The following is a 16204-nucleotide window of genomic DNA, read 5'->3' on the forward strand; positions in this document are numbered from 1 at the left end:
GATGAATCACTGTCTTCAACAATGAGCTCAAAAACATGCAAAAAAGCAGGAAATGCAAGTAAAAGAATCTACTACTACTGTATAAGATGCCTACAGTTTTTAGACCCCAAATTTTTTGAAAAAAGGTGCATCTTATACATGGGGAAATATGGTAAGTTTCAGGTAATTTTCCCTTTTATACAATTCCTATATTACATCACTTGATCACAAAGCCAGAATGATACTTAATACAGAATTCCTCATTCATTTATAACAGAGCCATCCCACCTGGCTAATCCAGATCCCCATTCCTTTCCTTTCCCTTTGCAGTGGTGATCTTTAGCCATTCCCTTACTAAAGAATTATGCACGTGCATTCCTTCCCAAGCAAGGAAACCAGAAAGCAAGGACTGAGTCAGAGAATTTCAGCACAAGCAGATATATGAAGGAATAGAACTAGATGGACATTAGGATGTCAACAGCCTGATTCAATGAGGTCTAAACTAAGCTGAGTTTGGCAACAAAGCTATTCTGGCTCACAAAAAGGTCCACAATGCCACCTCAGGTTGTGCCACTACCTCCAGACCTTGTATTTCTAAGAGATTAGCAGTAATCTACACAAGGATGTAGGACGCCAATGTAACCAGGGAGCTAATGTGACAATGCAGTCAATGTTTTGGACTTCTACTGAGAGATGACCACGGCTTCTGGCATAATCATTTGCCAAAACCTTCAGGATACGGAACACAATCTCTAAATCTCTTGGACAGGATAAATTAGGCACATCCATAACTCTAATTTTTCTACTTAGACATGCAAAGAAAGACACATCCAAGGGCATACAACAATGAGATATAAGCCATGTTGGAGAGGTGAAAATACAAGAGACTTTTAAGGTGTCCAGCTTCTTTGTTCAAACAGCCATGACGAAGTCCCCAAGCATATTGTCTGAGTAGCCATTTTGGTGGTGACAGTGCCCCAAAGCTGAGCAAACCTAAAGACATATAGCTATTTTCTGAAAAGCTAATACTTCGCTAATAAGAGTAACCATATAAGTACACTAGGTATATGGAGAATCAGAGACCAGAGGTCAAGGGACCTGGGCAAGCCACCTAGAAACCGTGGCTGAACACCTCTCACCTTTCAAGAAGAACGTCTCCATCCAGCAGTACTTTGACTTCAGGAGACTAAAGAAATGGTTACATTCTTCTAAGAGAATTGCTGGTTCTCAAAAATCTCCTGGAGAGACAACGTCCCAGAAGCTCATTTGTGAGAGAAGAGAACTAAAAACTTCCACACTACAGAACTATCTTGCTGAGTTAAACATATACTTAACAGGCACAGCTTGGAGTATCTAGTAGAACAGAGGACATTTTGAGGCATAATAAAAGCAGAAAGACTAAAAGATCAAGTGAATGGTAGGTTGGATGACAGAAGCAGGAAGCAAAGGACATAAGGGAAAGTTTGAAGGAATATGCAAGAGCCCTGCTAGAGGGAAGGCAGCAGGGCTACAGTCTACATCCAGGGAAAGAGCTTGCTTGACCAATTCTTGGCATGAGTCCCTCTGTCACTTTTCCGACTGGATGGGTGTGTGGCGTTCAGAGCATAATTGGGGAAGATATAAATGGGGAACTGATGAATGGATACTGAAGAGAAAAGACTAGGCGTGATGTTCTATAAAGGCAGGTTTGTGTTAGCAAGCACACGTGGGGGTCCCACACAAATGCAGCAATATCTCAGGAGAAAGATGATAGGTTAGATATGGGTCTGGTAGATAGGAAGACTTCAAGTTCCAGTTCTTAGATACTAGAGAGAAGGAACTGTTTAGTCTCAGCCTGTTAGTAAAGAAATCAGATGCTTATTTTCTGTTCTACATCTACCTTCTCCAAAATCTTAACAAATTGCAAAAGATATGGCACCATCCCCATCCTAATCAGCCTCCTGGATGGTCCTGCTGTGATGCTGCTCAGTTGCTCATCCAAGATATTCACTCCATGGCCTTGGCTGGTTGGCTCAGCCATAGAGCATCAACCCAGCCTGTGAAAGTCCCAGGTTTGATTCCTGGTCAGGGCACACAGGAGAGGTGACCATCTGCTTCTCCCCACTTCCCCTCCTTATCTCTCTCTCTCTCTCTCTCTCTCTCTCTCTCTCTCTCTCTTTCCTTCCTGTAGCCTTGGCTCCATTGATTTGAGCATGTCAGCCCCAGGCACTGAGGATCTCTCTGTGGAGCCTCCACCTCAGGCACTAAAAATAGCTCAGTTGCCAGTAGACCCAGATGGGCAAAGCATCAGCCCTAGACAGGGGTTGGTGGGTGGTTCCCGGTCAGGGTGCATACAGGAGGTTGTCTCTCTATCTCTGCTCCTCTCACTTAAAAAAAAGAAAAGAAAAGATATTCACTCCAGCCATCCTGCATAGCACCTGCAATAGCTCATCGTGGGAAATCCTGTCATCTTAATCCAAATCATATAGTCAAAAAGAAAAGTACAGTTTGCTGCTTTGGCTATTGAGTGGTTCTGGTCCATTCTTATCTTTGCTCTTTGCATTATCTTCAATGGATCAGAAATGAGCCAAAGTTTTTTATGAATCCATGAAAGTTTATAGGATCTTCTCCCTCTGGAAAGAAGGCACTGACGAGTTGGTCCCCCAGTGAGTTGATGACAAGTCCTGGAGTCTGATGTAAATCTTCCCGGCTGAGGGCCCTGTTCTCGGTTTGGTCAGGTTGGTGAACCAGCTGTAGAAGCGGGTGATGTGGGGAAAGGCAGTTTCCTTTTTGATCTCCTTGCGTACTCCCCTCTAGAGCAACATGGAGGCCTGAGACCTTAATCTCCAAGCAGGAGCTCCTTATGGAGCAGCCCCACCTGAGGCAACAGTGTAAAGCTAAAGACAAAAGGAATTATACACAAATGTGTAGTCTAGCTAGTAAATTTGTTCTTTGCAAGAGAATGAGAAATTCTGAAACTACTTTATGTGTATACTAGGGTTGAGTAAATAAATAAATATGTTGCGGATGGCAGTCAGTTTATCACTGGTGGAGAAAGGAGTTACAAATACGGAAAGGGGGACATCTATAATGAATCTTGTGGTGATGGATTAGAATCTAAAGTATCAGGATAAAGTCATACATATATTCTCATACATTCACATGCACATACATGCATATTCAGATAGTTAAGCATAAAATAAATATATGTATGTGTGCAAACCTAGGAGTCTCCAAACATATATTTTTTGTATATATGCTCTCATCTGAGATGGTCTGAGAAGCAGTGCCACTCTGAAAACACTGAGGAAATCTAGCACCCAGATCTTGTTTCTAAATACCACTCTCTAATAAAGAAACCGGGTTTCTTGGAGCAATTGTTTATATGGTGAAAAGGAAAATGTAAGCTAATTCTAGACTCTCTTGAGATGCCAGAAAGCAAGAAAGTGCTCAAAAAATAATAGGGAGCATGTCTAAAGGGCACAGGAGCCAACTTGAAAGAGGTCCCAATGGCCTAACCTGGAACATTTTGAGTAAAAAATAAATAACTATAGTAATAGAATATAGCACAGAATAAAATAAATATCCATGAGTCTGTACTGATATTAAACAAACTGGGATAAGTAAATAAATACATGAGATCTGAGTAGTTCTTCCTTACAGAAGGATTCTAATTCATAAATGTAGAAGTGTTGATGGAAACTTTAAACATCACCATGACCCAAATATGATAATAACAATATTTGCAGGCAATAATAATCAGTGAATGCTAAAATGAGTAGGGTAAAATTATGTTAAGAAATAAGATATTTTCATAAGTCTCAAAGTTTCTCCCCACAAGGTTACAGAGAGAAAATACTACTTGGAAGCTGCAAAATCACAGCTGACACCATTCAAGTTAAGATCACCAGTGATAGGGCACCTTTATATGTGAGCTCCCTAATGTAATGCATTGAAAAGACACTTCTGGGATATGCTTACCAAAAATGTGTAACCTCAGTCTGATCATAAGAAAACATCGGACAACCCCAAATAGAGGAACATTCTAGAAAATAATTGGCCAGTGCCCTTCAAAAGTGTCAAGGTCACAAAAGGCAAAGATTGAGGAACAATCACAGTTTGAAGGAGCCTAAGGAGATTTGAAACTAAATGCAATGTGGAATCCTAACCTGGAACAATCCAAAGAAAGTTAAGAAGATGTATCAATATTTATTTACTGGTTTCATTAAATGTACCATGGTTGTAAAATGCTGAAATTAGGAAAAGCTAGATCAAGAATAGAATATGGGGTCTCCCTCTACTACTTTTGCAATTTCTCTGTAAGTGTAACATTATTTCAAAATAGGAAGTTTAATACACACACACACACACAGATTTAGCCATGGATATTTCACAGTTCCTAGGTTAGGACTTAATACCATAGTGCCTATGATAGATATATGGTTTCAGTAAGTTCAATCAGGAAATGCTTAATTCAGAATTTCTTTAAATTAAATAGCAAAATTTAGAAGATCACAGCAAATCTAAGATGATTAGAAGTTGCCATGGTATATATATAACACTTTGGTCCCTAGTGCACCATCATGGCATAGATTGCCATTTCAGAGCGTGGAGTCAGTTTGTCATAGGAGTTCAACTCCATCCCCTCCCGAATGAAATGTCTAACCTATCTTTTCCCATCAGTCAGGTCCCTTAGCCCAGGCCTAGATCTGCAAACACTTGGGACATTCAGCTGCAGTTGCCCTGTGCAAGCCTAAGGCAGGCAGTTCCAATAGATGACAGGACCCTTTCCCACACAGTCCACACAGCTGGACCAGAGTTGGCACTTTAGCTGAAACACCTATTGCTGCATTCAGCCTGCAGTCATGCCCATGGGGCTCCTTGAAGTCTAAGTTGCTGCTTAGATGCTGATATGTAGATGTACAGACATGGGTATCATCCTTCTTCATATGTGGTGAGACTCCAGCAGCCTCACCAAGTATCCCTCTCCAAGCCTCATAAGTTATCGAGGGGTAGAATGTTTAATGGTCTCTGTGGATTTGGAGGGAGATGTTTGACATGAGATGGAGCCCTATGGCAATAGTAGATCAGGTTCCAGAGGAACACCGAGGTCGAAATCTTTATCACCAGGTTTGACAGTTAACTGATTACAGTGCATTGTGTTCACAATTATATTCCTTGTCTGACTTGATAAAACTAACTAGGAAAGAATATCAAGGAGTCCTTGTCATTTCATAGCTAGATAGTAATTTTCTTACTTAACACACAGTGGCACGCAGGAACTTAAAAATCAAACTCTGTCAAATCAGACTTTTCTTCTTATCAAGAAGGTGCATTTGGAGGACAAGGGACATTTCAACAGGCTTCTTGGAAGTAAATGGAGGAACTAACTCAAACTAAGATCCAGACAGACCTCCTCAATCATATTCCAGAGCTATACACAATGACCAGGATTACTCTTCCATTTTAAGTCAAGAAGAAGCCCTGGCTGGTTGGCTCAGCAGTAGAGTGTCAACCCAGCATGTAGAAGTCCTGGGTTCAATTCATGGCCAGGACACACAGGAGAAGTGACCATCTGCTTCTCCACCCCTCCACCTCTCCTTCCTCTCTATATCTCTCTACCCCTCCCACAGCCAAGGCTCCATTGGAGCAAAATTGGCCCAGGCGCTGAGGATGGCTCCATGGCCTCCGCCTCAGGCACTGGAATGGCTTCGGTTGCAATGCCCCAGATGGGCAGAACATCGCCCCCTAGTAGGCTTGCTGGGTGGATCCCAGTCAGGTGCATGTGGGAGTCTGTCTCTCTGCTTCTCTGCTTCTCACTTCAGAAAATTTTTAAAAAAAAATTTAAAGAAGAAAAAAATTGGTCTTATGAGAAAGTAGCGTCTTAGAAAAACTAGCTTAGGGAAGAATCAGAAAACTGAGAATGGACTTTTGAGTGAGAAAAGAGGATTAAAGACAAGAGCTGACAGAAGGGGTATTTCAATAGTATTTGACCTACCCTGGGATAAAGACCTTCTCACTGCCTCCCTCTCTTTGACATCCCCAGCTTTGTCTTGGTCTTACCCAGCCTCTCCCCTCCCCTCTTCCACGGGTACACATTAGAGATTTTTGTGATTCTATTGGTGTATAAGAGCTGGGAATGAGAAACACTAACCAAGCCTTTCCTTTACTGAAAAATAATTACACATATTACAGTGTTCTAGGTAGGTCTTGTTTTGCTTGTATAAACTATCTCCATGGTTTTTCCAGCTCCCTCAGAAGTGTTCTTTTTATTTATGACCTGTCCCAAAATGGTTGTATCCATCTAGCCTCTCTTCCTTAAGCTCAGGTGTTTCCCTTTGTCTCATCTGGTTTGCTGCTTTAAACCAGGTTAAGAAAAATTCTAGCCTTGGTATGAGAACCTTTGAAATACAAAATTTTCTCTAATTTTAAACCTTCAATTGCTTTATTCTGCCTAAAGAAAAATAACTTCAAACCCTTAGTCCTACTCTCTGGCCTCTGTACAGTCTGGTCCTAGTTTACCTTTCCAGATGGACTTCACACAACTCCTTTGCCCAGACCTTAGACCCCAGCCAAACCAAACTATATGTGCTTATCTAGAAAACGTCCAGCATTCTGAAAACAGTATCTCCATTTGGAATGACCTTTCTCCCATTGTGGCCTTATATTTATTCCTTCATTTTGGGGAAAAAATAACTGTAAATCTACTATTAATAAGTACTAAAGGGATACAAAAATGAGGGAGACAATCTCTGCCATCTGAGGAAATTATATGGTATTAGAATGGGGTTGTGTATTAGGCTTAAACTTTATGGTAACTGTAGAATTTTAGAAGACCTTGAAGGATGGGGTAGAATTTTGGTATGAATGCTGATAAGAAAAAGATTAAAGGCTGAAGAAACCACGACAGCAAGCACACAGAGGCAGCAAAACTGGAGTGCGTGTACATGCATTCACATACTTTATTTTGGCTGTAATACTTCAATAGACCAGATCTTGAAGGATCTTGAATGTCAGACTAAAAAGCTTGAATTTATTCCATACGCCTAGGAAATTATTGAACAATTTTGAGCACAGAAGTAACATGATCAAATAGAGTGGTGCTTTATGAAATACCAGACCATGCATGTATAGGGTTAATTTCCTCAATTTCTAGAGGCTTTTTCTTGATATAGTAAGGAGAAAAAAGCCTGACATTACTTTCAAATATAGGATTGCAGGAATGGTGATGCCTATTACGCTCTCCATTTAACTCACCTGTCTGATCTTTGCAGACAGTAGATGGATCTTGGAGACTGGCTGTAAACAGCTGGTAGCTTTCATTGTAGCTGCTGTTTTGATGTGGTATTTTTCTTGGAGCAAATCATCACAGCATCTAGCATGTGCAATGATACAGCTGTTGACCCCAGCAAATGCTTTTTCCCTTTATACCCATTTTCAAGGCTCACCAGCAGTCTGCTTTCGAGACTGTCAGCTCTCCTGCTGTCTGCTAGAAGCTGCAGAGATCATTGTCATCTTGACACCACACTGCTTCATATTTTCCTCATTAGACTGAGAGACTGGAAGTAACAAGTACTTTAGATGTCTCAGACACAAGTAACCCAGGAGTGAAAGCCTGGTACCACATATTTTATTAGTCAGGAAAAGAGAAACCACACCAGTTATTTTAACAAATAATTGAATATAGGGAAGGTATTGACCTTGCCAGATAGCTCAGTTGGTTAGCATGTCATCTCAATATATGCAAAGTTTGCGAGTTCGATCCCACCTGCTCAGGGCAGGTGCAGAAACAGATTGATGTTTCTCTCTCTCTCTCTCTCTCTCTCTCTCTCTCTCTCTCTTTCTCTCCCTCTCCCCCTCTCTAAAATCAGTAAATACATTTTTAAAATACATACGTGAGGTATTATAGATTGACATGGCAAATGGGAACTGAGGTGACAAAGGTGTAGTAACTACAGAAAGCAGCTGACACTCCTAGGAAGAACCTAACAGAAAGCAGCTGGTGAGACAGAAATGTTTGAAGAGCCCCAGCATAAAAAAACAGAATATGGAAAAACAGATTTGGAGTTGACAGCTTAATAGCCAACACAATACCTAATGAAAGCATTAGCCAATGAGTCTGGTTTATATAAAATATTCTGAGAAATAAAGAAAATTCCTGTTGCAGATTTTAGTTTTGGAACTCTTTCTTTTTAAAACATTAGCCTGGCTGTGGAACAGCCAATAAAATTACTTGTCTGCACACGTTACAGAATATTCTCAGGTTGACATTCTCTTGTATGCTTGAGACATTTAATTAATTGTTCAAAGTATAAGCAGACAATGGAAGACTACACACAATAAAAAGGAACGAATTACTGATACACACAACTTGGATGAATATCAAAGGCATTCTGCTGAATGAAAGAAGCCAGTCTGAAAAGGTGTGATTCCATTTATATGACACCTTCAAAAAGACAAAACTATAATGATGGAGAACAGAATAGTGGGTGCCAGGGGCTGGGAGTGGGAGGAGACTATAGGGATAGGGTGAGGGCCTTTTTGGGGGTGATGGCAGTGTTCTGAATCCCGATTGTGGCAGGGTTACATGAGTCTATGTGATAACATTCACAGAGCTGTACTCAAAAAGTCTCAATTCAAAAAAGAAAAAACAAAAACAGGGAAAAAGTAAAGACAGAATGTGTATGGCTTGTGTGTGAGGGTTTAGCTTTTTAAAAAATTTTGCTGTGGTAAGGTAAAGTATGACCCTAGTGAGCTTTTGTCACATGGGGCTTGAGTTGTGAGAGAAAAGTACCACTTGGAGTGAGACTGAATGTGAAACATCTCTTCAGTTTCCGCACACCTGTGGAGCCCCCAGCTGAGGGCAAAGCATGGAGGGGGAGGGAGGAATTCTTCTTGAACCTCTGGGCTCTTCTAGGACTCATGCTGCCAGCTCCTGTGATTTGGGTGAGTGAATTGCACTGCACTTCAAAGCCTGGCCTGCCTTTCTCCTACTCATGGCTTTTATTTGGTACTAGCTACCTTTGAGGGTGACGCTGAGTGGCCCTCAGCAGTGACCACACTAATTGGCAAAGCTCGCCAAAGGGGATGAAGAAGCTATCACTGGCATCAACATCACAGTGATCATGATCCAGTGGACCTTGCTTTGTGTTCTTCTCGACCGTCCAGAGCAACTCCTGTGAGTGACCGACCGAGTGGCAGCAGGAAGTGTTCTCTCCGCTCCCTGGAGCCCTCTTTTCCATTCACGCAGGGACTCCCTGCCACACATGCTTCAAAATACAAGTTGGTTATGCTCTGCACATTTAAATTGCTTCATTAATATAACCACATTGAACAAAGTGTTCCTGAACTTTAAATACATAAAATCATTTTGCATTCCATCACACTAAGAATTTTTGTTCAGTTCCAGCTGAGATCAAAAGGAGAGAAACATTCTTTGCAGTTACACACTGTCTTTCAGAAAGCCTCTTTGGATGAATACTGCACTGATTTCCATTGTCATTACCATCGCCATTGTCTTGCAAACTCTGTTCACCAGGGGTTGATCTTAAACCCAAAACATCTATCAGCCTTTTAAAGGATGGGCCTAAAGTGAAGAAGTGCTTACTATTTTGTGTCAGGCTTCTCTGGATACATATACTTTTTTGGGGTATCTGTTACGTCTATCAGTTGCATGTTCTTCTTTATTACTGTATAGCAGTGGTAGTCAACCTGGTCCCTACCGCCTACCAGTGGGCGTTCCAGCTTTCATGGTGGGTGGTAGCAGAGCAACCAAAGTATAAATAAAAAGATAGATTTAACTATAGTAAGTTGTTTTATAAAGATTTATTCTGCCAAACTTAGCAAAAATCTGACACAAAGTACTAGGTAATTAATTATTATTATTATATGCTTTAACTTGCTATAACTCTGCTTTATAAATTTTATAAAGTAAAGTTACTTCCCTACTTTATAAATCACCATGACTGTGGAACCTGTGGGCAGTTAGAAAATGTTACTACTAACAGAGATACAAAAGTGGGCAGAAGGTATAAAAAGGTTGACTACCCCTGCTGTACAGTATTCCATTGTATGAATACAGTAGTTCACAATTTGTTTATCCATCCTGTTGTTGGTAGCAGATATTTCAGTTGTTTCTAGTTGTGGGTTTTTTGGTTTTTGTTTATTTTTTGGTGGGGGCTTTTATGACTAAAGCTATCAGTATTTTTGTGTAAGGCTTTTTGTGGACATGCTCATTTTTATACTTCTATATACCTAAAAGGGAATTAAAGGGCTGACATATGTTTAAGGTTATTAGCTACTGCCAGTTTCGGAAATGGCTACACCATTCTATATTCCCCTCCCCACCGCCAGCAATCTAGGAGATTTCAAGCTGCTCTACGTCTCTGCTAACACTTGGTATTATTAATCTTTTAAATTTTGTTTCCTTTAGTATATAGTAATATATCATTGTGGTTTTAATTTGAATTTTCCCAATTAAGAAATGATGTTGAGTGCCTTCAGTCATTGGTCTTTTGTATATTTTCTTTTATATTTTCCAATTACACTTTACGTTCAACATTATTTTTTTATTAGATTCAGGTGTAGAGCATATTGGCTAATGATACACCCCTCAAAATGCCCCCCCTAATACGTAGAGCACCCAACTGGCTGAACACATAGTCACCACAACACTATTGATCACATTTCCATTGCTGTACTCCACATCCCCATGACTATTTGTAACTACCAATCTGTACTTCTCAGTCCCTTCCCCTTTTTAACCCAGTTCCCAACCTCCCTTCCCTCTGGCAACCATTAGTCTGTTCTCTGTATCTATAAGTCTGTTTCTGTTTTGTTTGATCATTTATAATTTTCTTTAATTCCATATGTAAGTTATATCATATGGTACTTGTCTTTCTCTGACTGACTTATTTCACTTAGCATAATACCCTCTAGGTCCATCCATACTGTCTCAAATGGTAAGATTTTATTCTTTTTTTATGGCCAAGTAATTTTCCACTGTATATATGTACCACAGATTTTCATCCAATCATCTATTGAAGGGCACTTGGGTTGACCCATATCTTGGCTATTACAGATAACACTGCAATGAACATAGGGGTGCATATATTCTTTTGAATTAGTGTTTCGGGTTCCTTTGGATATATACTCAGAAGTGGAATCACAGGGTGGTAAGCTAGTTCCATTTTTAATATTTTGAAGAATGTCCATACTGTTTTCCACAGTGCCTATACCAATCTGCATCCCCGCCAATAGTGTATGAGGGTTCTCTTTCCCACATCCTCTCCAAAGCTTGTTGCTTGTTGATCTATTGATGTTAGCCATTCTGACAGATTTGAGCTGATATTTCATTTTAAGTTTTAACCTCTATCTCTTAAGATTAGTGATGTTGAACATCTTTTTAATATGTCTATTGGCTATCTGTACGTCCTCTTTGGAGAAGTGTCTAAGTCCTTTGCCCATTTTTAAAAATTGGATTATTTGTTTTTTTGTCTTGAATTATATGAATTCTTTATAAATTTTGGATATCAACCCCTTAGATGTATCATTGGCAAATATGTTCTCCCATTTAGTGGGTTGTCTCTCGTTTTTTGTTGATGGTTTCCTTTACTGTGCAAAAGCTTTTAGTTTGACATAGTCTCATTTGTTAATTTTTTTCTTTTGTTTTCTTTAACCAAGGAGATATAGCAGAAAATTATTACGAAGAGAAGTGTTCAAGATTTTACTGCCTATGTTTTCTTCTAGAATTTTTATGGCATTGAGTCTTATATTTAAGTCTATAACCATTCAGAATTTATTCTTGTATATTGTGTAAGAAGGTGGTCTCGTTTAATTTTTTTTATTTTTGCATTTATCTGTCCAATTTTCCCAACACCATTTATTGAATAGACTGTCTTTACCCCCATTGTATGTGCTTGTCTCCTTTATCAAATATTAATTCACCATATAAGTGTGGGTTTATTTCTAGGCTTTCTATTCTGTTCCATTGATCTACATGTCTATTTTTATGCCAGTACCATGCTGTTTTAATTACTATTGCCTCATAGTATAATTTGATATCAGGTAGCATGATACCTCCAACTTTGTTCTACTTTCTCAAGATTACTGTGGCTTTTCGGGGTCTTTTGTGGTTCCACATACACTTTTGGATTATTTGTTCTAGTTCTGTGAAATGCACCATTGGTATTTTGAAAGGAATTGCATTGAATCTATAGATTGCTTTGGGTAGCATGGACATTTTAACGATGTTGGTTCTTTCTATCCATGAGCATACGTGCTTCCATTCATTTGGATCTTTTTTGATTTTTTTCTTCAGTATCTTATAATTTTCTGAATATGGGTCTTTTACCATCTTGGTAAAATTTATTCCTAGACTATTTTTTAATGCAATTGTAAATGGGATTGTTTTTTTACTTTCCTTCTCTGATAGTTCAGTATTGGTGTATAAACATGCAACTGATTTCTGGGGATTTATGTTGTACCCTACTCCTTTACTGAATTAATTTATCAGCTCTATTAAGTTTTTTTGGTGAAATCTTTAGGGTTCTCTATATTCTATATCATGTCATCTATAAATAATGACAGTTTTACTTCTTCCTTTCCAATTTGATTGCCTTTTACTTCTTCTTCTTGTATAATTGTTGTGGCTAGGACTTTTAATACTATGTTAAATAAAAGTGATGAAAGGGGGTATCCCTTTCTTGTTCCTGATCTTAATGGAAATGCTTTTAGTTTTTCCCCATTGACTATGATGTTAGCTGTGTGTTTGTCATATATGGCCTTTATTGAGATATTTCCCTCTATTTCCATTTGCTGAGAGTTTTTAACTATAAATTGGTGCTGTATTTTGTGAAAAGCCTTTTCTGCATCTATTGATATGATCATGTGATTTTTATCTTTCATTTTGTTTATGTGGTGTTTCACATTGATTGATTTGTGCATGTTGCACCAACTTTGCATCCCAGGAATAAATTCTACTTGATCATGGTGTATATGATCTTTTTAATGTGTTGCTTGATTCGGTTTGCTAATTTTTTGGAGGATTTTGGTGTCTATGTTCATCAGGGATATTGGTCTATAATTTTCATTTTCTTTGTAGTTTCTTTATCTGGTTTTATAATTAGGATAATGCTGTTCTCATAAAATGAGCTTAGGAGTCTTCCCTCCTCTTGAATTTTTTTAGAATAGCTTGAGAAAGATAGGTTTTAGTTCTTTTTTGAATGTTTAATGCAATTCACCTATAAAGCCATTCAGTCTAGGACTTTTGTTTGTTCAGAGTTTTTTGATTACTGCATCAATTTCATTCGTTTGTAGTTGGTCTGTCCAGATTTTCTGTTTCTTCTTGATTCAGTTTTGGGAGATTATATGTTTCTAGGAATTTATCCATTTCTTCGAGATTGTCTAGTTTTTGGCATATAAGTTGTTCATAGCATTGCCTTATAATTTTTTACTTCTGTGGTGTCAGTTGTTACTTCTCCTCTTTCATTTCTGATTTTATTTATTTTTGGCCTCTCTCTTTTTTTCTTGATGAATCTCGTTAAAAGTTTATCCATCTTGTTTACTTTTTCAAAGAACTAACTTTTGGCTTCATTGATCTTTTGCATTGTTGTTTTTAGACTATTTTGTTTATTTCTGCTCTGATTTTTATTACTTCCTTCCTTCTACTCACTTTGCACTTTGTTGTTCTTTTTCTAGTTCCTTTAAGTGTAATATTAGATTGTTTGAGATTTTTCTTGCTTCTTGAGGTAGGCCTGTGATGCTATAATATCCCTCTTAGGATTGACTGCTTTTGCTGTATCCCATAGATTTTGGGTTGTTGTGGTCTCATTTTCATTTGTTTCAAGGTATCTTTTGATTTGTTCTTTGATCTCATCATTAACCCATTTATGTGATTTAACCTCCATGTCTTTGGGTGCTTTTCAGGTTTTTTTTCTTGTGATTAATTTCTAGTTCCATATCATTATGGTCAAGAAGATGATTGATGTGATTTCAATGTTCTTAAATTTATTGAGATTTGTTTCATGTTCTAACATGTGATCTATCCTAGAAAATGGTCCATGTGTTCTTGAAAAGAATATATAGTCTGCTTTGGGGTGAAATGCTCTGAAGATAGCAATTAAATCCATCTGATCTAGTGTGTCATTTAAGGCTATTGTTTCCTTGTTGATTTTCTGTCTGGAAGATCCATCCAATGATGTCAATGGGTGGTTAAAATTCCCTCCTAAGACTGTATTTTGTATATTTTCTTTTGCAAGGTATTTCTCTGGAGAGTTGAGGATGTTGTGGTGGCAGTATCTGTCAGGGAAGAGAAATAAAAGTGTGATTTGGAAAGGCAGACTTACCACTATAAGCTCATTTTCCCCAGTCCTATATAGTTATGCATTTTACTGTTTTAAATAGATAGTAATGTATATATAACATGGGTAGAAAAAAGAACCCAATAGGCACTTTTCCCCAAATCGCTTCCTCCTAGCCTACAATCATCGCTCCCTCCTAGCCTACAATCATTGTCCAAAATTCTGCTTCAGAGATGTATTCCTTTGGGTTATCACTAGGAGTACTCGGCATGGTAATGTGAGTGCATTCATGGGCTTCTTCTTGGCCTCACAGCTGTCTGGGAGTGCAGTGTGAAGTGCTTAGGCACTTGGGTTCATGGCATTCAGGCCCTTTGGGGAAGCACGAAGGCTGCCAAAGGATAAACCAGGAAAGGAAGGAAAGACTTGGGACATAGAAAGCATAGGATGTGCCTAAACTTTTATTTACCTCATCATTTTCCCCCACAGTTGCTTACTTTGGTTATGTTGGAGTTGAGGAGAAAGGAAAGGGAGAAGCAATAGTATGAGTTTAAAATGATGTGATAAAACATGTTTAGGAGATAAAAGTACAGTATCAGGTAGTAGAAGACTTTGGGACAGTGTCAAGAGAATAGGAGTGCTATGTAATTGCAGCAGCAAAAGTGATCATTGACAACGGTACAGCCACACTCCTTTAAACTTTCAAAGGATCAAGGAACTTCATATGTATGTATAACTCATATAAACACTCCAGTAAAGAAAAAATATGAGGCAAACAAGGCCCCCTCCATCTCAGAAACAGGTCACAGTATGTGCAGAAATATGGGAAGTTGATCTAAGGATGAACAAATTCCAGAGAATAATGAGAATAAGATTCTATATCACCTAACTAGGAACTCAGTGTGCCTTGCAATGTCCATCTTCAAACTAAGGTTTTATTTCTGCATTCAAATGTATCACAACTTCCATACTCTGGTAGATATTTCTCATGTTTAGACAGCATGATAGTAATAAATCAGCTCTGAAATTTGACTGCTATAAATGCCATGTGGTATCAGTTAGATCACAAACCAAAGCCAATTTTTCAAAAACATTTCCTGCTGGAATACCCACAACATTTTCACAGATGTCTTTTGGAAAGTTTTGAAGAAAAATAAGTCCCCATCAGCATATAAAATAAAACCAAAAAGAAAGTAAATTGTAGAGGGATGATTTTTTTTTCTTTTGGCAGTAAGAGAAAGGATGGGGAAAATCTTGAGATCTTTGAAGAAATAGCCGCAAAGGTGAAGACATGAACATTTCTCACATGCATACACAAAGGAAGATTGGGGTTTAGAAAATACTCTTTTGTTATTCACCAAAGAAATGTCTTTGACTGCTTTTGTATATAATATCTGTTTTTTCTTGTTCTGAACACCTGTTATAACTCTAGCTTTTGTTGAAGCAGATACATAGGAAGCTAGAGAAAGGATTTGAGAGTATAAGTAATTGGCCAGTAGGGACAGAAATGGGGTAAAAGCATCAAAGAAGCATCTTTTGTCAAGATGGGTATGACTGGTAGCAGCTCATCCTAAAATGGGGCAACTTAAAGTCTGAGGCCTCTAAGAATCAGAGATAGGAGGGTCAGAATGGGAGCCAAGAAAAAGAATGGGGCAGAGCTTTTTCATTTTTTTCCAATATTTTATTAATGTTGGAAAAATATTTTATAAAAAAAATTCAAAAGTACAGAAAAGTCAAAAGAATTATACAGTGAACATGCATATACTCATGAAGGAAATATTATTTTTCATCTATTTGTTTCCACTGGGACTGATTTTTACCCTCATCAAACAAATGATCTTGAATTAATGTATGAGTGTCTAACAATCTTCACACATACACTTATTCGGGGGAAGCCAAGGTTGCTCACCGGTACTCCTGTATGGAGTGCGAACTCCAAAAGCAGAAGT

At 38.5% G+C, this 16204-nt stretch overlaps 1 protein-coding gene and 1 pseudogene across 4 annotated transcripts in view; one reads left to right on the top strand and one right to left on the bottom strand.

Moving 5' to 3' along the window:
- The window catches only part of NHS (NHS actin remodeling regulator), a 347012-nt gene that overhangs the window by 307842 nt on the left and 22966 nt on the right, over positions 1-16204 (top strand). The gene's annotated exons all lie outside the window — the stretch shown is intronic.
- LOC136385938 (calcineurin B homologous protein 1 pseudogene) lies at positions 1817-7281 on the bottom strand (annotated as a pseudogene).

Source organism: Saccopteryx leptura, chromosome X (assembly GCF_036850995.1).
Source record: "Saccopteryx leptura isolate mSacLep1 chromosome X, mSacLep1_pri_phased_curated, whole genome shotgun sequence".
In the NCBI taxonomy this organism is placed as follows: Eukaryota; Metazoa; Chordata; class Mammalia; order Chiroptera; family Emballonuridae; genus Saccopteryx; species Saccopteryx leptura.